The sequence below is a fragment of the Argiope bruennichi genome, chromosome X1 (assembly GCF_947563725.1).
Source record: "Argiope bruennichi chromosome X1, qqArgBrue1.1, whole genome shotgun sequence".
Lineage (NCBI taxonomy): Eukaryota > Metazoa > Arthropoda > Arachnida > Araneae > Araneidae > Argiope > Argiope bruennichi.
In genome coordinates this window covers 124,282,730-124,307,806 of record NC_079162.1, presented here as the reverse complement: position 1 = coordinate 124,307,806, position 25,077 = coordinate 124,282,730, and the positions used below count along the sequence as shown (strand labels likewise).

The 25,077-nt window shown below is 29.5% G+C and overlaps 1 protein-coding gene across 2 annotated transcripts in view; it reads left to right on the top strand.

Annotated features, from left to right (window-relative positions):
* Positions 1–25,077, top strand: part of LOC129958354 (toll-like receptor Tollo) — a 276,682-nt gene that overhangs the window by 148,603 nt on the left and 103,002 nt on the right. For both annotated transcript variants that reach the window (XM_056070784.1, XM_056070781.1), the window contains exon 4: positions 16,614–16,697. The gene's annotated coding sequence lies outside the window, so the exon portion shown is untranslated. The remainder of the gene's footprint in view (positions 1–16,613; positions 16,698–25,077) is intronic.

Below are 25,077 nucleotides of genomic sequence, written 5' to 3'. Positions count from 1 at the left end.
TAAAAAAGTTGGTATTATTACTAACATTACGACTTTAATGGAATTAGAAAAATATCTCATGTTGACTAAGAATTTTTAAAAATATTTTACCGATGTAATAAAATAACTTTATTCCTTTCTTCAGATTGCGTGCTTCCAGTGAATTACAATATGAAACTTTTTTCTTTTCATTCGCCAGACCAATGCTCATGGTCATGTATTTCTTCCTTTATTCATTTTTCTTTCATATCCGTTTTCTAATCTGCGAGCTGAATTTGTTCTGCAACGATGATCTGGAAAATCAAAAATGTTTTTGTGCTTACCCAATGATCCCTTTTTTCCGAATTTATTTCTATTGTATGTGAATCCGGCTTTCATCTTATGAATTCCATAATAACTAAAAGGCAGTTTTCCGAGCTTCTTTAAACAAAACATTTTTTAAATGCGTGATATTTAGGTTATTATATTCTATTTATATAATTGATTTGTTTAAATGCTTATCTACTTTTTATCATATTATTTTAAGCACATTTCTGAAGAATTTATTGTTCTATGAAGACATTACCATTTGTAGTGTTTTTCAGATAAATCATCTAATTTTTTCACTTACATAAAATTTTTCAGATATTAGATTCAAATTCATTAACTTGTTTGGAATCTAATTTCATATGAAATCTGTTTCATATGAAAGACTCTAATTATGATTGATCGTTCAGGGCATACCATATGACATTTCATACAAATTCTGAAGTAATCTAGTTTCCAAATAGGAATACAAATGTATCAAATCCTAGACCTTTACTCTTAACAAATTACCATATTTAAGAATGGTATCAACTCTATCGAATTTTATAAAAAGAATAATATAGGAAACTTCTTTCTTTTCTTATTATATTTGTAAACGTTATTATATTTTTTCTTATTATATTATATTTGTATATTTTATAAATTTTCTTGTTCTTAAATGTGAATCTCATGGTGTCAATAGTAATGTCTTTACTTTTTATTCTAAAAGAATTTTTTTAATTCTTTTTAAATACTTTTCTTTGTTGTAAATCCCATTAAAAAAACTTCAGCTTAGTAATGAAAATTTGATAAAACTTATATATTTGAAGGCAAATATTTTCAACTACATAATCTCTTTTGATTCATGATGCTTTACTTTTATTTTTCTTATAAATTAACGATGTGAATTAAATAGAAAGCATCAATTCTAGATGGCGATTTTAATGCAGAGGTTTTTAATTTATCCCATTGGTGCCTTGTTTCAGATAAATTTTTGCGACAATAATATTAGTTTAAAAATTGCTCCTTACTGAAATTCTATGAATAATGAATAAAAATAAAACATTTGAGCAAAGCGCTGCTTAAATAAAATGAATTGTTGATTAAATTTTAATGATTTTTTTAAAAAAATGAAGAGTGGTTATGAGCTATTTTTAAATATGGTTTTTGTAGTATCTGATTAAATCACACTATCAGTCTTTGGAATCCGCTTTTGAAAAAGGTTTCTTTAACTATCTGGAATTAAGGATTAATAAGGGACTAAACAATTTGTCACTGGTTAGCAAACGTGGACTTCAGGAACTTACTAAAATCTCAACATGATGCTGAGAAAAATCATTCAATTCTGGCGAAGATCATGCGCCTCGAATGTGTAATGTTTGCATGTTAAATATAGTCATAGCTTAAAACATCCGGACATTGAATCATGTAAAATGTCGGCTCAGATGTCAACCTGAACTTTGACAATAAGCTAAAAGTTTGAAATCAACGCTCAGCTATCCTTTTGTACATTTCAAATGTGTTATAAATTACGTCATCTTCAATTTGCTTAGTTGCACAAGGTAAGACTATAAAATTCCATTTTTAAATACATAGTATATGTCTGTTCTAGTTGTAAGGTGGAAGACCTAAATTTCTTCGCCAATCGATTCGAATGGAGACGGTTTTCTCCATGCTTGAGGCGTATCATAAAACTTAATACCCATCTTTTATTCAGAAGTTCTACCCTGACTAAGGGAGGATGCATCCATTTCCTTTTATGATCATATGCTTCCATTTTTCAAATGAGAAAATTCATTTACATTAATCACTGTTAATGGCAAAATAGACTCCGTTTTACGGTTTTAGCACGTCAAGTGGAGGTCATCCAGCAATTATTCTTGATGTAGTTCAACTACTTTGAGTCCTTTTTTTTTTCTCCCCCTTTTGTTTTCTTTTCACCCAGACTGCAATAACTGTTTCGTTTGCAGATAATGTACCGAAGCCAAGGGTAGAAATTTCGTGGAAGGACTTAAGCTTTAATTATAGAGCAATAAAAATGTAATTATAATCAAGATATGTGGCTCATTTGTAGCTGTTTAGTGGAGATGCAATTTAAATAAAGTTGTAGTGAGAAAGTGTAATGTTCTTTCTTTTTTAACTATGAATATAGACGATCTAATTTTTCTTGCACGTGTTATTTATACTGTTTTTGGGCCAAAAAAAGTTTGGGTAATGAAAGAAACTATATTTAAATCGCATAAAAAAAGCTAAAAAAATAATACATTTCTCATACGTAATAAGGTTTATTTTAAATTGGACTTCGTACTCTGGCTTTGAAATGTGCAATTTGTTTTTTGGAGTTCACCATATAATGAATACAAATAAAGGAAACAAATATGGCTTATATAAAGAGTGCTAGATATCATTTATTAAATTATATGAAAAAAGTATATATATAACTCTTATTTAAAAAAAATGTTTTGAAGGCATAAAAAAACCCTCAGTTACAGAATTTTACCATGTTTTTCTCATTTGGTTACTTTTGAACAAAAAATTTTCAATCAAGTTGTTAAATTAGGTAATCAAGGTGGTTAAGTTTAATCAAGTTGTATTTTTAGGCATAAGAGTTCGTAGTAATCAAACTAGAAAAGCATACGAGATAAATATTTAATGATAAATACTTTGCAAACATAATTTTTTGTTAATCATTTGATTAAAACAATAAGAAGAAAATAATCATTAATATTTTAATGCATTTTCCCTACATTTATTAAAAAGACATTGAATAAATTTAGTCGTTTCTGCAGAAAAAAGGCTTAGAAATTTATTTTTCTTTTATAAATAATATTTTACGATATGTTTTCACTGATTGCTATCAATATTATCTACATCCGAAACTTGTAAAAGTTTGCATATTTGTATTCGATTGGTTCTTATTTATCTCTAAGTTTTAAATTTCGACAATCATTTCCTGAATTAATTTATTGCTATTAAAATTGTAAGATCCCAATGTATATTTTTAAAACTTCATAAATTCTCATATCCTGTAAATGTTCCACCTCTGTAATTCTTTACTAAAAATATGTACAATACTGTTCTAAAATTCTTAATACTACGAAAACGGTGATGGTATATTAATTTTATTATTATCCTAGGGCTGATACATTTTTCTGAAATATTTGAAAAAGAAAATTTAAGTATGCATTTTTTAACTTTATCATTAAGAAAGTTTTTCATATATTTGGCTTTTAAATATTCCGCAGCTGGAATTCTTAAATGTTTGCAAGCGATATAAATGAAAGCAGGTTTTTGACGACACTTGCATATCCACCGAAATATTTGAAAAAGAAATAAAACACTTATTAAAACCTGGAAAATGCAGAATAGGGCGAAAGGCCGAGTTTGAAAAAAAAAAATATAATAAAGTAGTTTTTGATATTCAAATTCCTGTAGGATTTTCTTAATTTAAACAATGTTTCATGGTCTTTTTTAATACATTTGATTTGAGAAATATTTAAAATTAGTTTTTGTTTTTCATCTTATACCTAAGATTTTAAATGATTCGCATGGAATGTTAGTGTAGTTTTAGTAAGATTTCTATGAAGAATAAAGAAAATTGTTAAATATGCATTACATAATACTTTGGAAATATGTCGGTAACCAAATATTGTATCATAATTTTAAAATTGATCGTAGAGCAATTTTATTTTCGATTGCTGGTGTTTCTAGATTTTATTTGATGCAAAAAGTGTTTTAATAAAAAGAAAAATGATTAAAATGCGTCTATTGAATATGCTGAAACACGCCAAAATTATTAAATTCTTTTTATACATTGAATCGGCAGATATTTCGCCAGCGGTGCTCGGAAAATTAGAGTCATTATATCCTCGTTAAATTACCTATATTTATGAATTCAGTCTTATTTAAGTTTGTATTTTTTCCCTTGAGAATTTTTAGATTTGTTATCGCAAACTGTGCAAATTTTTCTAAAACAAATACTAACATATTTGCTCTACATGCAGTAAAATAAACTTTACATCTGTCCTAATAGCTAATCAAACGTATTAGGTATGATTAGGAAGTTTACGGCACTTCTTCGTTTGAAACTGCATTTCATAAATATCATCTCGCAACTACCAGGAGGAAAGCTGATTAGATCATAAAATATTTCCAAATATATATTTCTTTATCTGAAATTTCTTTTAGTCATAGTTTCACATCTTATAAAAGTCAGGATTCTTGATTCTTTCTTGTTCTGTGCATCGAAAAGTATGACTCTGAATCAAGTGCCGACTGAATTTATTGTTATAGCAATGCAGTTAAAGATAATTAATTGCATATCTGTTAATGTTACGCGGAAGATAAAGGAAGCATCTTAACCTATATTTACAAATTTTATTTACAGTGCAGAGGTTCGCTTATGTAATAGTTTCCATAAAAACGTAATAATATAATGATTAGAAGTTTTGGAAATGCTTTATCCCCTGACCCACAAATTTACTTAACTTTCTAATTAGATGCAAATCCTTATTTGGGACATACATTATTATAGGAATCAAAATAATAATAAAAGGGCATTTGAGACATTGAAGCCTTCTTTAGTAATTTTTGAATTTTAAATTACTGAATATTTTCACTTAAGTGCAGATTAAAAATTAAAAATTCAGTAATTTGTTGCGCGTGTCAGACACGGCAGTCATTGTATGCGAACGGATTTTAACAGAGAATTGTGGGCGACTCCCTTTTTCACTTAGGATAGCAACTTTCAAATCTTTTTGTTGCTTATGTCAAGCAACATAAGCAACAAAACAGCATTTATTTCATCTGTCTGAAGTGCTTTATTTATACTGTTTGTATAGAAGCTAGTTACTTTGAAACGGTTCGATCTACAAAGACAGGAATATCTCTAAATTATTTTAACTTAGAATGTTTTTTACATGGCTTAAATAGCAAAGATCCACTTCCTTTGATTCGGCAAATCAAAAAGAAAAATAATGTCCTTATTAAATTTGCAAAAATAAAATCTGAATACTTAAATCTATTCATGTCAGAATTTATCTGAATGGAGCAGAAAGTCTGTCATAGGAGGGGAAAAAAATCTTACCAGCATTTAATATTTTAAAATATTAGTTTCATTGCAATAAATTGCATGATTTTGATTGAGCGATCTAAAAGAAGTTCTAAAATTGAAAGAAAAAAAATGACTAAATTATATTTGTTTACATTTTTTTTTTTTTTTTTTTTTTTTTTTGACGATGGTAAAATTCAAGAAATTCTTTCGTGTTCATTTCCATATTTTAGTCCATACTAAATCGCGAACTTGTTCTATTTGAACTCTTCAAAAGAGATTTATTTATTTATTTTGTTCCATTCAAGTGTAGAAGACGTGAATGGAATGATGAGAGAGATGTCGGTTGGGTCCAAAATGGCTGCTGTGAGGTAATTTGGCTTGCCAAAGAAATCTTTCCTTAAGCTTTTGAGAGATAGTGGTGGGGAAGGTACTTTGAGGAAAAAGGTGGGGAAGGGGATAAGAGTGAGAGAGATGATGAAAAATTGGCTGACACGTGGCTTTTTCGGCTAGTGATCTTTGTACTTTCAGGGGTGGTCATGTTTTGAAGCAGTGGGGAAGCTCAAACAGTACAATGAAGGGTTTCAAAATCGATTGTATGGTGGTTTGCTGCTAAATCGATTCAGGGAGGTAAATTTAATCGTCTTAATTGAGTGGGATTTTCAACAGCTGATGGGCTTTTTTTTCTTTTCAGAATTGCTTAGAGGAACTTTATTAATTTATTTAATAAAGAAACGCTTTAGGTGGAAAATAAAGTAGGAAATATGAAACATGGATGGCCGTTTGTAGCAATAACGTCAACTTTTCATTACCTCGCATAATTGGCGGCATTTTTAATTCATTCCGAAATGGCACGTGAGCAAAATAATTGCATTTCAAAAATAAATATTATTAATGCTTTTCTCATGCTTATGGAAGCTATTAAAGGTAATACTCAGTTATTTTTTCTTTCAATTCGCATTAGATTTTTATTGCTGAACTAAATACGGTCTTGTAAGCATCTTATTAGATAATCAAAAACATTAAAACATTTAGCTTCAATGTGCTATTTATTATTTAAATAGACCCGTTTTTTATTATTATTTGTAGTCGAAACTTTAATCGTTATCGTCTTGATTTTTTTTTTTTTCTTTCTGTTCTTGTTTTTAATGCATTCATTTTCTGTACTTTTTTATGACATGTAGAATCTTGCTGTCTGTATTGTAAACTATTTTTTTTTTCTACTCATAATTTAATTTTAGTGTCGTTGTAAAATAAAAATTTAAGTCTGAGACTGGAGTAGTTTCAGAAAAAGTTTTCAGTTATAGTCAGAAATGTGCTCGCATTATTTATTTGAAACTGTTTTCAAAATATTCTTTTAGATACAAATAACAAAAATATTAAATTATTTTTAAGTCATTTTTCCCTAATTTTCAGGAAGAATATTTGCCATTTTGTTATAACATAAGAGGAGCAAACAATCGATTGAGTGATACTTTTAATTTTTCTGAATATGAAAGAAGTACAATTTCAGTAATGAAAACAACTGGAATTGCTTCAACTGGCACCCCCACAATTATTATTCAGTTTCCATTCCATTTGGAATAATAAGTACTGACTTTAAAAATAAATAATTATGAATTTTAATGCACACATGCATCACATTATTTCTACTATTTAATTCAATATTAATATTTCCTTACCAACAGTAACATTGTCTCATTCTCTTTTTTTAATGTCTTTTTTTTTATTTACAGCTGCTTGCTTTTCTTTTAAAAACTGTTTATAAATTCACTTATCACTTTAGTATTTTAAGCTTTATTCATAGAAATTCGAATTTTTAATTTAAATCATTATTTAAAATGCAGATAGTTATCAATATGCATGCCAAAATATTTGTCGTCGATTATTAGGTCATTTCATTTCCTTGCTAACAAATCTAATTAGTATAGGAATTGCTTACAAAAATTCCGAAACAAATAAAACTTGACTCAAATTAACTTTAAGAATAGTTTAGTTTTAAGAATTGAATTTATCATGATACGCAATGATTGAGAATATTCTATGCTAATTGAGTTAAAACTTTAACATCTATGAAATAAGAGTAGAAACAATGATAAAAACAGAATGGATTTGAAATCATTCAAGCATATTAATAAATATTAATTAATTGTATTTTAATGAAACTGAAATTTTCAAAATTCAGTTTTATCTTCCATCTTTATAATTTTATTCGCTCTAATTTTTTTTAATTAGTATAAAATTAACGATCAAAACTGATTTTTAAGGCCCAGTTGGAGAGTAATAAAACTATTATCATAATAATCATGTTATAATTATATAAATAACTTTATTTCAAATTTATTTAAAAGATTGATAACCATAATTTTTTTCTGTTTTTTTCTGAATGTGGACACGAGTTTATTATTCAAATTTGAATTGAATCTGCACATTTATATCATTGCTATAAGATTTATAAGATTCTGTAGCATTGAAAACATTAACATGGTGAAAATCATGACTATAGTTTCCTGCGAATATTTTTAACAATTTGCTCATTTATTTCAATGGAAGATCACTAATAGGATCATGAATGCTTAGAAGTTTCTGAAAATAATATCAATATAAATTAACCTAAGCAATCCCGTACATGCACTAAATTTTTACTGTAATTGTTACCTTATCATTTTATAAGTAATTCCAATTTTGGAAAGATTCTACGCTCGCGTCCGAATTAAATATATATTCTGGTGCAATTCCATAAGAATTTTCTTTCCTTTCTATTTTTTTCCCGTAAAGCGTAAATAGAACAGAGCTTATTCAATTGCAACCTATCATGTTATACCTTCACTTATAAAATCACATTCAAATTTTAATTGAATCTTTGCTGTTTGCTACTGCAAATTCTAACTTCAATTAATCAATAACAATAAAGTAGTTGCGAAGAATTTTATTGGTTACATTCTGTTGAAATTTTTCCTATCAAATCTATAAATCAATCAAATATTCAAATAAAGCTCTTGCAAAATTCCTAACTTTGTAACAGATTTCGAAAGGGAAGTAAAAACCCTCATCTTGCACCCTTACGATTCTTTTTACTGTTGCATCGCATTTGTGCTTTGAAATTGTGGAAGTTGAAACATTTTCAAAAATGAATTTTTGGGAAACAGTTGATTGTATGCTAGAAGAGGGGGGGGGGAGGGGGATGAACTCACGACTCCTGTTTGCGTGTTGCAACTGCGCAGTAGGCGCACCTGCTTTTCCATAAGTGTGAAGTTGGCGTGAGCGATTTGACTTTCACTCCCAAGTGCGAACTGCATGTGAACAAGCCATTAACTAAGATTATGTTTATAAAAACGCCAGGAAAACGCTTTTCCATAGTTCATTTTTCGATTTTTTTTTATGACTTTGTTGTTTTGAAACGAAGAAAATGGATTTTTGTTTTCTTATGTGCTTTATTTTCGTAAACTAAGTATTTAATTATGAAAAAAAAGAAAACTCTTTAATATTCCAACTTTAATGGGGGGGGGGGGAATTTGCAAATTAAAAGAAATGCGTGATGTTACTAGTTCCGATGCAATAAGCTCCAGTCGTTTTCATTTGAAGATGGAGCATACTTAAGTTTAAAAATGATATACCATTGAACGAATTTAAATGTTTTTTCTTTTCTTAACGGCAAGCAATGAGCATGTGAAATTTTGCTTTTATTTTTCTTACTCTTAAGCAATTGCTGGGGTTATTTTTTTATTGTTTGAACTTCTCTTATGAATTATAAAAATTACTTTCTCATAATCTGCTTCTATTTTATTTTTATAAACATTTTGTTTGCTATTTGATTGTCATCCGATGCGCCAAACGTTGAAGAATGTCTGCTGGATTTCATAAATAAAAATGGAACACTGAGTTGTTTTGTGACCACATAAATTGTTATTAAAGAGTAAGGTTGAAAATAAATCAATCGCATAAGTATCCTTACTGGCATAAGAAATCTTATTGAGTTCGCAATGACTCTTGCACTCCAATCAAATCTGATAATTAATCTTATAATTATTATAGTAATATCTTCAGCTTATAAAATAAAGTTGTAGTATTTTATTTTACTTGATACCAGATTACATACTATTTAAGTTCTTAATATTTACAAAAAAAGATTCTTTAAACTTCAACACCATCTATTTCATAGTTTTATGTGTAAAGCATGAAGATTTGAGAGTTAATCCTTTTCTCTAAAAATTTATTTTGTCAAAAGGTTATTTTGTCAAAACTACTCAACTGCCATGTAAATGGATCACACACTTATGTTCTATCGTACAAAATTATTCTTGGGTAATATTCGAGTGAAAAATTTCTAACAGTTACCGATTTATTTGCCATTTAATAAATCGGATTGTTGCAGACTGCAATTTCTGTCAGCTCAAATATCTTAGCATTAGTGTGATATGGAAGTTTGGAGAATGAGATGTTAATTTGCCGCCATTTAGCTTCGAATTGAAATTAGATAATTCATTCCCAGTAGCCCATGACCTTGCCTTAAGGGAAAAAAAGTCAAAGTGACAATTGGAAAAGGGAGTTATAAAAGGAAATTAGTAATAAATGCTAATTCGGATGTGGACAAAAATTGAGTGACTTTTTTCGTCATTAAACTGTTAAACCTCAACAAATTAATTTTTCAAAATCAAATATTGAGTTCCAGTCAACAATCATTAAGTTAATCATGAATCCTATTTCAAGAAAATTTCTATATTCTATGCAATATAAATTGTTATTATGTATAGCTTTTTATCTGGGATGTTTTTCAGAAAAGAGATTGGAAAACGTTATTTTTTAATTGGTTGAGTCTCTCAAATGGGATTGCATATGTGAAATGGCGATTGAATCATAACATATATTATCTAAGCATCCCTTTTTAACTCTTTATAGTCATAAAAGCAGCATTGATCCACTATGCACTTTTTCACTAAAAAAAATAAAAAAAAACATATACCATTAAAATACGTACACCAAGCCACCATTTCCAATAGACAGATAGTCGCTTATCACTTTTGTGAACGCTCAGTATCATAAAACTGTGTCTGAAGCAGACGCCTTTTATTTTTATCTTCTGCTTGTTGAATCTGGAGTCATCTTACTCCTTCAGCTACGAGTCTTTTCAAGTAATTCTTTAAAAACTGAATATCATTTTGAACAAGTTTTATCAGTTGGATGTTCTCTAACAAGTTGTACCCGCTGAAAGATATCCGACTCCGCTGTTTTGACAGTAGCTATCTCTCTTTGGTTGACACAATAGAGGAAACTCCCTAACCTGATTTATACCATTTTGAACATCGGAATAAGATTCGCTTCTTCGTCTTTTATTTTCTGGGTAGCTGTCTCCATATTTTTTTTTAATACTTGATATTTGTTAAGATTTTATCGTATTTTTGGTCTTATCTATAGTCTATGATGAACTCATTAGGCAGAAAAAACATATTTCATTCAAAAGCGCTGTTGAGAGAGAAAGTTGACTTGTCATAAGTTTACTTCTTAAAATTAAAGTTCACATTAGTGTTTTATAGGAAGGTCTAACTCGTGAATATATTCAGGATTAAATATTTTCACCTCAGCACTTAAAAGGGTTAATCAGTTGCGGATGAAAGTAATCATAAAAATTTGAATTTTATATTTATTTTGTGTGTTTACTATTTGGGACTCTCCTTGGAACAAGCGTGCATGGCTGTGGTTTTTATATTTCCATTAGCTTCATTATATTATATTGATTCCATAATAAAATTATTCTGATTCGTATTTAAACTGACATAAAACAAGAATAAAAAAGTGCTTTAATGTAGTCTAAAATCAATTTGGGCACAAATGTTTAAACAATAGCAAAAAATAGTATCTAATGACAAATTCTATTTAACTAAACTATTTGTGCTATGCTATTCATGCAACATATCATTCAACTTTGGTATAACTATTAACAAAAAGTCTGACTCGTGTAAATCTTCGTCTAAGTTCTTTCTAGAGGCTTCAGTTTTAATGCTTATTTTTTGTTGTTTATTGCAAAATACTTCTATGTATTCAGCTTCGCTTGAATGATTATGAATACTTATTTGATTACTTTTTGAAATGCGATTCAGCGAGAAAATAACGCAATCAAGCGTTATTTTCTTGAACGTGTGCTTTCGTTGACTGCAATTTGAAAAACATTTTCGTGTGACGTTTTACCTTTTGAATACCTTTTTCTCCTCATGCTTTGGTTTTAAAATTTATTTATCACTAAGCAATCAGAAGAAAAGCCTCAAATTCAAAGCAGTTTATAATTTCAATCGGATGAAATTTTAAATTGGTGAAGTAGACTGTTTATTTAAGTTGCAAAATATTTGGTGTATATATTTTTGGCGTAAAATATGATCACTCTGTTTAGTCCTGGATGTTTTGTTATATAACTGTTTGCTTGCCCAATACAGAATAATTAGTTTTTTTTTTTCTGCTTTTTATATATTTGGTTGAGGCTCTTTCCTCGTGCCTCGAAACCTAGAAAATTTCGAAATCTATTTATTGGGCATCGCAAAGTTAACCCAACTGTGAATTGACGATATTGGATATGGAAAGGAGCTTCAAAATATTATTGCCAAAATTTGTTAATGTATATACATAAAAAAAAATTGGGGATAATTCTTTTTAAATTTTGTATTAAACTAAAGTGTGTAGGCGTTTACGATCATTTTGGCAATCTGTGTTTTGGTCAATAATTCCATTTTAAGACTATATCCTTGACTTATGCCGATTTCGAATGAAATGCCCCGGATTTACCAGATTTTTTCATTTTTTTAATTTATACTAATTTTTTTATAAAAATATATTAACTTCATTTAAACGAAAATAACTGAAGAATTCTCTTTGCTAGCTTTTAATGCGCATAAAATTTAATCATTCTGTTTTAGAAAATATTGAGAGTTTTAGTATCGTACTTCTTTTGGATACTTATTAATTTCCGTTTTGTGTAGATTTTTACTATCATTATTGTCAATATAATATGTTGTTGAAATAGAATTGGCATAAAAATTGCTGTTGGTAGTAAATATTTATAATTATCAATAAATTAATAAAACTATGATAAGCAATTAGCAGTGGCAAAATGTTATTTTATTTCCTTCCTTTATTACTGCAAATTAGAATTTTTCGTTGTCAAAAGAAAAACGTTACTCTTTAAAAAGTATTTGTATTTTGTTACTACACCTTCTTAAAATATATTCCCAACATCCAGTGCGTCCTGTAATGATAGTGAAAAAATTTGGTCATTTCATGAAGCGAACAAAAAAACAGAAAAAAAAAACACCAATTGGCATACTGTTTAAATATAGAAATTATATAAAATCACAATCCAAATGCGGCTAAAAACATTTTTCTCCAGCACAAATGTAGTTCAAGAAATGAATTAAGTAAATTAAGTATTGCCCATGATAATGAATTTATCTGTATGCATGAATTCAATAAATCTGAAATCGCAAAAACTCAAGAAACTCTACTATATATAAGTTTTTCAATTAAATCAAATACCGAGGGTGAAAAACAAAAACCGATCGAATTTTTTTGAAACTCAACTGTGTAAGCGAACTAATGTAGCAGATTAACATGAAAGTGATAAAATGTTTGTGTACTTATTTCTATTTTCGTAAGTTTTATTTACTAAAAAATTTTTACTCTCTTCCAAAAAATATTTATTTATCGAAGTATATTATTTTCTCAATAGAGGGTGGGTAGTTAGTCCATAAACATTTTTCTTACTTTACCACAATTCTTTTTCCAAAAGTAAATTCTGAAACTATGTTACCGTCACCCCAATAATTAATTTAAGATCTAGAAGAATTGTACAGACCATTGCAACTTGTCAAATGTCCCCCTAGGATGGGGCTCGTCGTTCTTTTTTGCTGCTGTTGTTCTTTAATGCGCTTAAGCTCGTCTCCCCCCCCCCCTTTGGTGGCATATAAGAAAGTATGCCGACGTTAAGAGTAATCCCCCTGTAAATCGTGAAAGACTACAGAAGCGAGTCTACTTGTACTTTACGAGGAAGGGGTCAGTGTTTCGATCTTTCAGCGTGCGGTCAATTAAAGGAGCTGCCTACCCCCCCCCCCCCAAGCGCTAGGTCCTTTGATCTTTCCCATTTTCCCAAACGGTGTAACACCCTTAGAGCTGTCAGGTAACAACTCAAGACGTGGGGGCTGATTCCCAATCAAAACACCTTGGTGGAAGCACCTTGGAAACCCCCCTCGTACAACCTAGAAGTTGCGAATTCAGTGTCTGCTCAGAATTCTTTCGGGTGAGTTGTGGCGTCAACCAGATGATTCGATGCGCTGGCTTCGAGGATGGTTTTACAAACGTTAGTGAGTTTTATTTATGTGTTAGTCTTAATTCCTTAATAGAGTTTATATGGAGTCTTACTGAGAAATGCGAGTGAAGGTATCCCCCCCCCCACATTTCCTTAAAATTCTTAGCTTTCACATTTTTTAAAACATATATATATATATATAATAAAAAACATGCAAAGAAATTCTGAAAAATCAAGATTCATGTCATTTAGTCTAGCATTAAATTTTGGGTGTCCGTTCTTAATAATTTATTTCCAATAAAACAAATTTTATTGCGGTACATGTTGTCATGTTTCGACGATAATTTGAATTCAAAACGCCCTTTTCTCTTCATTCTTTTGAGTACAAATTGTTTCTTGCTGAATTTTGTTTTGGGCGACGAGACACGGCATGTAATTCAGAAGGTATTCTAGAAATTTAAATTGCGGACCAACTCAAATACGTGAATCCAACCTATGTTCTAGTTCGGCTTTGGCATCATTGATATTGCTTAGTTCACACGGAATTAGTAACTTCAGGTTTGATAAATGTAATAATTTAATTAAAAAATGATTTTAAAATACATAGAAATCTGAAATAGGTGTATTGCCAGGAAATTGAATAGTGATTTTTATCACTTTTATCAATACAATTAGAAATTTTATGTAGGAATAGCAGTAAACTGTTTTTAAATTATTTGGTTTCAGTTATTTTTCCCCCCTGACCTGACTTTACTGTGGCTACAATCATTTCATGAGACTAAGAAATTGACTTTTTTTTTTTTTTTCAGAAATAAAAAACCTTTTACAAAAATAAAGAGATTTCGGAGTTATAAAAGATTGATTTCTAATTAGAAATTTTATCTAAGTTAATTAAAAATGCATTTATTCTTTTCGGATTTCATTACACAGATATTCAAAACAAGTTTTGGGTCACGATGGTTTGATGTTAAGGCCTCGGCTTAGGGATCAGAGGATTCTAGATTCAAAATCCGGTTCCATAGAGCTGCCGTGTAAGCGAACCTATTGCATATCAAATCCGTCGAGACCAAACGGTCTCCTATTTGAAACGGAAGTTTGGAGAGTTTAGTGCCGGCTCAAGTGTCACCCTCGTCATCCAACCTCGGTTCAAAATTACTAGATCTGTCTAAAAACTGCCCTCAGGTTGCTTGGAAAGGGAAAAGTAAATATAACTAAACTGAACAAAACAAATTTCTTAGAGTGGGAAACTAGCGATTTTTTTTTTTTATGAAAGATTTGTTCTATTCTTCATTTATGTGCTGTCGATGTCGTAATGCCGTATAAATTTATAAATCGAAATTTTTGATATCTTTATTATTTATTCTTTTTTTCTTTCCCAACGTATTTCTACTAAAGAAAAAAGAACTAATGTAATTATTGAAATTAGTGAGAATATTAAACATTTTCGAAATCCTTTCATAAACAGCTTGTTAGAAGAAGTCTTTTCGACCAAACAGAACAAAGTGTAAGAATCTGAAACATTTTTTCACTAACATATCTTCAACGGCTTTGTATATTTCTGCATTGAAGTTTTAAACAAAATTTTACTGCACAGCTTTTCGCGTTGACATTTGGATATTTTCTGCTCCCCCCCCCCTCTTTTTGTTAATCTATCTAACTAAGGTCTCTCTCTCTCTCTCTCTCTTTATTTTGTACAGCTTCAAGAATAAAGAAATTGGGAAAACATAAGAGGCTAATCCTTTTGTCTTTTAATGATTTGGAGATGCTGTTAACCGATGATCTACAGTCTTTTATCTTGCCTTAATACCTCTTTAGCAGTTCTTTGTTTTAAGACGAAGAAGAAAAAAAAGCTTTCATCCGTTGCTATAGCAACGCAGAATAACATTTTTGGAAAAAAATTATTACACTAAAAATAAATCTGCAATTAGCATTAATTCCTTTATTTTGACAGGAACGTTAAATGGCAGTTTAAAGAGTAATTGGTGCTGTATACACATACAAAATTAGGCTTTTCTTGCTTTCCATTTTTTAAAAAGTTAAAGAATCGATATAAAACTCGGAATAGACCACTTTTCGTGATTAAAAATGAATTAAATATCCTGCGATTTAAATATTGATGACCAATCAGTATTTTTCTCGTAATACTATATTTAGGTATATGGTGCTAAATTTGCTATTTTAAGTCGCTCAAAATGAAATGCGTTTTCTAACATGATTTTACATAGCACTAAATTTAAAATCATGAAAATTTAAAATAATTACGTATCCTGGGCATAGATTTAATCATAATAATAATAAACTGGCTTAGTGAACTGTAAATTAGACCGAGATTCTTGTGACTCTTTTTACAGAATTCCCTCCCATAAAAATATCAGATACTTTAAAATTTATCAACTTGAATATTACTTAATTGTTGATCCAAGAAAGAATGAAACTTAAGCATCTCCTTTGAATAATTCTAAATAAATTAATAATCTTTTGTCAGTATTAGACATTGAAATATTTACACTAAATTAGACTTATTTTCAACATGATTGATTTATTAATTTTTGATATAAGCTCTTGACTTCGATATTGTGAATTCCATATTCAACAGGTATCGTAATATATCTTGAGAAGGAATTATTTATCATGTATTTTAATCAAATTTGGACGCAGTAAACCCCTGATGTAGTGAATTTATAATGTTTTCGCTACCACAATAGTATGCAACATTTTAAATCCATTCTGGTGGTGAGTAAAAAAGGCGTTGTGACATCGTGGTAAGGCTCCACTTCTTGATTGGAAGATGGCTTGTTTGAAACCCAATCCTGCCAATACTCTTCTAAATACACAAACACACACGTTTAAATATTGACGCTTTGAATGTTTACTGAAACTTAAACAGCCCCGAAGTAATTCTTTTTTGAATTCTATTTTATTGAGGAAGCCATATTTTAAGGATCTTTGCATGTATTGTTAAAATGTAAATATGTCGTAATTTCTAATTATCTTCTTTTTTTTTTCCAGATAGAAGCTTCAGAACTGCAAGGCTGCTCTTTGTCTTTGAAAATCTCCTCCGATCTGAATAATCTCTACTACCTTTAAATTCAGGTATTCTTGAATTTAATATTTTTTAAGTAATGAAATCCATATTAAGAATCGCTAATGTTTTAGATATATTTCGCGTTTGCAGATATTCCAATTTTAAAAAGTAAACTTAAGTGCAAATATTGAATAAAAGCTGTGTTAACATTTTTATTCCCGTGTCTACGTATCAACTGATTTGATCTCCAAATTTAGCCTGTTGAAGGACAACATTAAAGTGAAACGCTATGCAGTATTTTCATATATTTATAATCCATCTCTAAAACAAGTGTTCGGTTATTAGCATTTAGCTAGAAATGGGGAATTAAATTCTTCCTCGATCAATAAATTTAGTTATATTTGAACCATAATCTCAGAATGACAATTAACCTAAAAGCTTGTTTTCGAACATTCATCGAACCTTTTTTTTTTTTCATATTCGTAATCACCCTACATGATTTTTTGTGTGTGCATATAATGTAGGTGATAGTTGTGCGTTCATTTAATCGTGATTGCAAGATTCTGAGCGTCATTTGGCTACCATGTTTAGATAGGACCCACTTGAAACGAAAGTTCTGAACTTTGGAGTGTTTATATATTGCAGAAAAGTTGCGGTTGATTTTTGGCATTTTTACTCGGCTTTTGGTTTAAGTGTTTCGTTTGCAGTAGGAAGACTGTTCCCGCGTAAGGAAGTACTTGAGCTCTCAAAGCTTCCTTTCCTCCTAAAGCTCCTAGTAGAAACCATCAATTTTTACGAAGCGAGTACATCAACTGACATGACAAGTTGAGTTGCTTGACTCGCCAACAGGTGTTGGGTTTCAAAAAAGTTTCTCGGCAAGCTTTTGTGAGGTATTTTTAGCTGTATGTAAGCAGTGGGAGTTTTAGATCCTATTGGACTATTTTCGATCTTTTTGGAGACATTCTTTTTTTTACGATATATGACGTACTAGTAGAATAATTTTTATTGCATGACTTTATCATTTAAATATGTAAGATGAAAGGCGGTTATATAATGAAAAACAAATTTTGAATATAAATCAAAATATTCCATTATTTGATCACGCCTCTTATAGATTAGATAAATAAAAAAGCTTTAATAGAAATTTTCTTGGAAACGTGCTGTTTAATTTGTTTTTCAAAAAAAATCTTCCAATGAGATATTTTTACTTTTGTCTGCTGTTCTTTATCTGTATTTGAAGGACGTGGGTCAATTAAATTTTGATTGCTAAAAAGTAAAAATAACGGTTTTGACAAACTTATTTGTGCTGCTGATATAGAAATATCCCTTGACATATGTTTATGCAGATATATAATGAAAATAACATTTCGGAAATCGGTAATTTAAAAAAGCTGCCCAATATCAAATCTTTTTGTCATCTCAAATTTTTTCTTAAAACTTCATGCTATTTCTTCTTAGAATTTAAAAATTTGTTTATCATAAAATTTAATTTTCATTTTATTAGTTATGGGAAAACACGCAGTTGATTACAGTGGATTTAAGCAAGATATGACACTTGCGAAATCGATTGCTATTATACAACTCCATGATTGCTAATGGTTCAAAATATGACGCTATCATTTCTTTTCGGCGATTTCCAAAATGGCCACTCTTATATCTCTTATACATACACTTTTGGTCCTTAACTGAATATTTGCACTTTTTCACTAAGAGCATGGGGGTTGAAAATGGAGAAGATCGTCTATTTCCCCAAAAGATATTACTATCAACTGCGCTTCGTTCTTTCCCCTGCAGCTTCTGCAGAAGTTCAAGTGTTTCAACCAGCTGCAGCGGTAGTGAATGATTGTAGGAAAAAAAAAATATGAAAACAAAAACAGTAAGAGTTTTCTTTTAGATTTCAATGTTAGTTTTTGGAGGTCTCAGCTGAAAACATAGTTGTCGTTTTCTAGCTCAAAGGAAGTTTATTTTTCTGTTTTATTATTTTTTCTTTGCTTTTATCCTCCATTGAAGAATGACATAAACACTGGGAAATGCTACATTGTGTGTGCATATATATAAACAGAAGGAAATAGTCTTTCTTTTTCCGTTTTGTTCAATCACTCCCCTTTCTTAGATATATCTGAAGAATATTATATTGTTAATCTTCTAGAAAATTCGATTTGTAAGTTAATTTCCAACTACCTCCCCAATCCTTCTATTTACCAACTGAAACTGAATAGAAGATAAACCCTGATTAGGTTTGGTTGATAAGTGTGATTTAGAAGAAAAAAAATGAAAATTTTTTTCTGGAAATTTGTTTCAATCAGTGATATGTAAATTTACATTTCTTATTTATCCTGTTCTCGGTCATTACTTTCTTGAGACCCAATTATGTTTTTTGCAATTCGTGGAATCTAGACTTACGTTGAAATGCACAAAACATTAACTTTTTTTAGCTTGGTTTGTAATGCTTCAAAAGCTGATCTGTTGAATTAATTCTTGTGGATTTTAAATCTAATCCCGCGGATTACTATTTTCTTCTTTTCTTTCTTACATTTATTAGTTGATCACTACTTGTAAATATATTGCTACTTTTCAGAAATTTGTGCTAATGCGTAATTTTTTAAAACTGTTTTGTTCAACCTTATTATATAAAAGGTAATTAAGAAGTTAATTTTTTAAATTACCAATTCAAATTAGCATTTAAGTGTTCGAAATTTTTTTTATTTCACACTATTTTAAATTGTTTGCAAACTTTTAACCATGTGTAATTAGTCCAAAATTTCGGTTAATTCTTAATCTTCTTTAATATATATATATATATGAGAGAGAGAGAGAGAGAGATTTATTGGGATATCTTAAGAAATGAAATATTATTAAATTAGATTTTCTGTTCAACCAATTTCAAGAGTGAACATCGTAAACAATAATTAGATTTTGAAATTACATTTCTATGATTCGTTGTGTAGCGTTGTAAAATGTAAACCAATCATTTGAAATACTCTTATTACCATTTTTTTTATAAAAATTTCTCTTATTTTAATACTTTTGGTTGTAATTTTAATTTAGTGATTTAATGATGCTCAAAAGCAAGTTTAAATCAATCTCTCAAAAACAAACGAATGCAAAAATGATGTTTTTAGCAAATTAAATGAAATAGGTATTCAGTAACAGCAGCGGCTGCAGGCTATGAGAGATCGTGCCAAAACATAATGAGTTGAGGAATCGGAAGATATTTTTTGAGATTTTCTTCAATATAAAAAATAAAAAATTCAAACTTTAATAAATAGTTGTAGACGATTTTAACATAATTTGCCTTACTACTATAACAAATGTTAATAAATTGCGGAGAAAATTAGCTATTGGCGGTTTTTCATAGATTCGTTTCAGTTGATATAATTTCAATTAAAACTTTTGTACTAAAGCAATTTTTACATGAATATATTATATATATTTATAAAAATATATTTAATTCTTTTCAATGCCAATTACATCAATTAGTTAAAATATTAAAGTTGAATTTCTTGTAAGATCTTACATATAGAGCTACCTTAGGCGGGTACTTTATTTAGAATAGTACGTTATTTAATTTAATTGTCTAACTATAGTGATACTATAAAGTCAGCACAGTAATAGCTTAAATGTTTTTCGATTTAAGTATTTATAGTTAAAGATTACCTTCTTTTGACGAAGACGCATTTATTTTCGCCGCATAATTGATGAGCTTCCTCAAAATAAACTTTGTCATACTTGATACAAGGATATTTTTGTTTATAATTTTTAATTTTATAGAACATAATAAATCATAATGAGCATAGTAATTCTATCCGGAATCAAGCTATGGGGAGTGAGAATCAGAGTTTTTGAGATGTCAGCTATTTTATCGACTGACATTTATTCGTTATTTTTGCAGCATAACAGTTGTCTAAAATTTTTCATATAGAATTTTGGGAAAATTTTTAAACTGATTTCACTTATCCATCATTCACTGAATTAATTTTGCATTAGAAACTAATGAAAATAAAGTTCATCTTCACACGTTTTACAGGAAATACTTTTTGAAACTGAAGCCTTTTCTCTGATACTCGACTTGAGATGTAGGATGTTCGTAACCTATACTCAGTAAGTTGAGTTGGGTCCTTTACGCCAGGCTCAAAATGGGGAAACTGATAGTGTATCCTCATTGATTTTCAAGATAGTGACAGAATTAAGATACAACATAAGAGGATAGAGGTCTCAAGATAATAATAACTACGAACATACCTTTTATTAATAATAGGTTTATTTGCAAAATGTGCACAGGTGCCAGGTTTCTTCACCGAGATGTAACATATGGTTGATACCTTTCGGTCACAAGCGTTCTATACGTTTGTTGGCATGTCTTGGACGGCCATGGAATTAATGTATTCAACAGTATCTTCATTGCTGTCTAGGAGAATGTACTATACGTAAGGATTTAGATGACCCCAGAAGATATCTAGGTAGAATAGATCTGATGATTGTATTGGCCGAAGTAGTGGACTACCTTTGCCGAAATACGATAAACGTGGAATGTCATTTAACGGCTTGCGATTGTTGGACATTGTGATTTTCCGCAATTTTTGGATGATAAATATACAGAAATATTCAAGAAGTTCTTCTAATAAAAGGCTTCTTCCAGTATACCTGTAAAGATGACTCGACATATCTAAATAATTTCAATTTATGCTAATTTTTTACCCGATAACTTCAAGAAAATTCAGTCCTTATTTGATTTCTAAATTTTCAGTCACTGGATATTTTTTGATGTAGCAATTTAGAATTTTTAGATAAAGTAATTTAGTAATTCTGGAAACACCTTGATTTTTCCCTATTTTGTTCAAAAATTCTGGATGCTTTTTTCAGATGTCTGCCAGATTGCTGTTAGCTTTCAAGTTATTTCACCTTCTAATTTTTTTTTTTTTTTTTAGTTCTTCTTTCTTTTTAGTTTTTAAGTTTATTTCTTCTTTTAGCTTTTAAAACTAAGTTTGTTTTCCCTCTCTTATACATTTTAGCTGAAAATACGAGAGCAATAAACTTCATGAGTTCAGCTAAAATATCAACTCTAGGGATGATTAATTATCTTGTTTAATGAATAGAATATTTTTACGCAGTTGAAAAGTTTAAAGCTGTACTGATAAAGAATTGATGGTCAGTAACAAAATCTTAATCTCTCCATTCCGAGCCAGTGCTTAAATTCCATGAAACGTAACTCTAATACCTTATAAAATGTTATGCTTTTGATAAACTATGCAATTGTCTTTTCCCTCCATAATTTTAAAACATCGAATCGAGGTTTGTAGTTTATGCCAGAAACAGGATTCGGGATAATTTCCTTCAAAATCTGGTACAAAAACTATTAAATTTGCATTGTCTTACGCATCGAGTCTTTTTTTACTTGTATTTAATGGATTTTCGAGATTCATATGCTAAAAACTAAACGTGACGTTAATCTCAACCATCTGAAAAAGAATGCAAAGAATTTTATTGCGCAAGAAAGAAAATGTATTTGCTTTCAACGTGTTTATCATGAGCAGTATTCACCTCGATTACTGTTACTCTCAAATTATCAAATATGTAAGCAAGCGTTATATGGAAAACTGTTTCATAAGTAATGTAAAAAACACGTTAGGAGTAAGGTGTGGCCTGAAAACAGTTCTAGTACATTTTGTAATGATATTTTTGAAAAGAAAGTAAAGATCTGTAGGCGAACGCAGTGTTTCTGTTCCTAAAACAAGATTTCGCCTCGTATTTTCTATTTGTACACTTTGTTGATAAAGGCTGGATATTTGAACTTTGGCACAAAATTGCCCCATAATTTCTGAGAGCCCTTAAGTTTGCCATTTTATACACTTCTGTAGATTTTTGTTGTTGTTTATTTATTACCCTTTGTCAGTTTTTTGACAATTAGTTCAGCTTTCACTTTTCGCACAAAAGAAACTTCATCTGAACTACCCCTGAAAAGAAATTCAAAAGCATGAAAGGAACTACACCTCATTTATGCATGCGCAAATGCGGTAAGGAACAAGAATGACTGTTTCCATGTTGGCAATTGACTTTATTCTTCTAATGTATTCGGAGAATCTAGATGGATTTTTCATAACTTTGAACTTAGATCAAAATGTAAAAAGGGCGTATTGCATGGCACCTTACAGGTATTTGTTGTACCTTACCTGCTGTCTTTTCATCTATTTTATTATGGAGAGTCGTCAGGAACGTGGAGAGGGTTTCATTTAGGAGAGGAAGAGGTTGACATAATAAACATGTCGGCTCTATGATGTGCTGTATGGACTTCGGAAATTATTTTTGATGGTTTCTACTATATAAACGTGCTCGTACTGTGAACATGTATATTTATATTTTCGATTAATATAATTTTTAATTGAAAACGGGGACATCTTATTAAGTGTAATCAGATTTATTGCTATGCCATATAGGATCAAGGATCTCAAAAAGTAACGAGAGAACAAGCAAACAATTGCTAGATCTTAAAATAAACGAGTTTCTGGAATGGAAAAATTTTCAGGATTTAAAGAAAATTGATATGTAAAAGTAAATAATTTTTCTCCAAATTGAAGGAATATATATATATATGCTACGCATTTACTCTACTGAGACCATTTCTTTACAGCTTCAAATGTCAAGCTTATTATCTTTCAAATAATAGAGACTAATTAATCCATACGTTCGTTGCTCAAACTTATTCGAATATGTGTGAAAACTGACTTCAACGCTCTAAATTATATTTCATAAATTGATGAAAATAAAAATATCAGAATGAAACGAATAGTTTTGAAACCCGAAAATATAAATTTTTGTAATTAAATGTGTGTTTTTTTAAATATCTGCAATACTCGAACATTTTTCGTTTGAAATAATTCAACGAGTAAACATTCCAATTCTCCTGAATGAGATTCTACGCTTGATTTTACTAATTCAGTTAAACAATTATTCCAACCAAAAAAAAAAAATAGTACTGAATATTCAAATACTGACGGTTTGGATTGTATTTGTTTTAATCTCATAATAAATATCTTAATCTATGAGTATTATAATTACGCATCTATATATGTTTTATTTCATTGCATGACGTTTGTCATCTGGTGTAGATTTCTACGTCTTAGGAATTCTAGATCTTCTTAGTCTATAATTATATTCATATTTCTTGTTTTTTTAATTGGTCTGGATTTAATTTTAACGTTTCCATTTATATTGAATTTTGTGTTCCAAACTTTATTTCTTTCATGATATCTGTTTAGTTTCTGAGTATCCTTAATCTTTCAAAACTGAAAGTGAATAATTTTATATAAACTTAATATAAGTTTAAATTTTTTATAAAGCTTATATTAAACTTTGAAATTAATTCTATTTTTATTTTATTTGAAATTGAGTTGATTATTCAAATTAAATGCATCTTCCTCGTTATAGTTTGAAGTTTATACTTTTTTTCGCCATTTTTCACTCTTGATGGGCACTTTCGTTTTAGCTATTTCGTTATTAATGATTGGAGTTGAAAATGTTACCGATAATAATCGAATTTCGAAATTAATCTTAGAAAGTCGACTTTGGTATTAATGAGCATTTCGAAATTCCCTGTCTACTTACATTGCGATATCAGAAATCTTGTTAATGCGCAAGAAACGCGCCAAGACCCTCTAACAATTTTTCTCTTGCCCAAGTTTCGAATTACATTAAAGTATTATTTTTAATTTATATCTGCCAAGTAATGCTATAGTAAATAAGAAATTCAAGGAATTCAGGGAGGCCTTTATCATGTTTAGAACCTTTTAACTCTTTGCTGAAACCTAATTCTAAGATATGAGCCATATATTATTTAAAGTTCTTAATTACGTTAATATTTGAAAAAAATCTTTTTATTGATATTTTATGTGATAACTTAAGATGCTTCTCATGTGTATTATATTACAAGTATGGCCACTTATTATCACTGATATTTTCTATTGGGATGTAATGTCTTTTATTTTGAAAGAATTTTTGAAATGTTGTTACTTTTATAAGTAGTGTCATGAATAGAAACTAAAAAATGAGGTGTTAATCGCCTACTTTTAATTAACATTTACGCACCCTCATGAAGAAGTTGTTTAACACTTTACATTACATAATGCAGTAATAATACATTCACCGCAATACGCATACAATAATCAATGTACTGCTTTTTAGTAATTATGTCACAATCGATAGTTTTATTTTTCCGTCAAAACGTTTGAAAATTCTAAAGTAAAAGTGAAATATGAATCATATACCCCATTCTGCCATTAAACATGGATTTATTGAATAACTGGTAACATTAACAAGGGTAAAATGGTCAGCAAAAAATCGGGTATCGCTTGTCCGAGCACCAATCCTTGGCGAAAGAGATACGTTTCATTGTCCAAGATACGGCCTGCACAATTTTATTATTGTATCCTCCAGAAAAGCGAGAACCTTTAT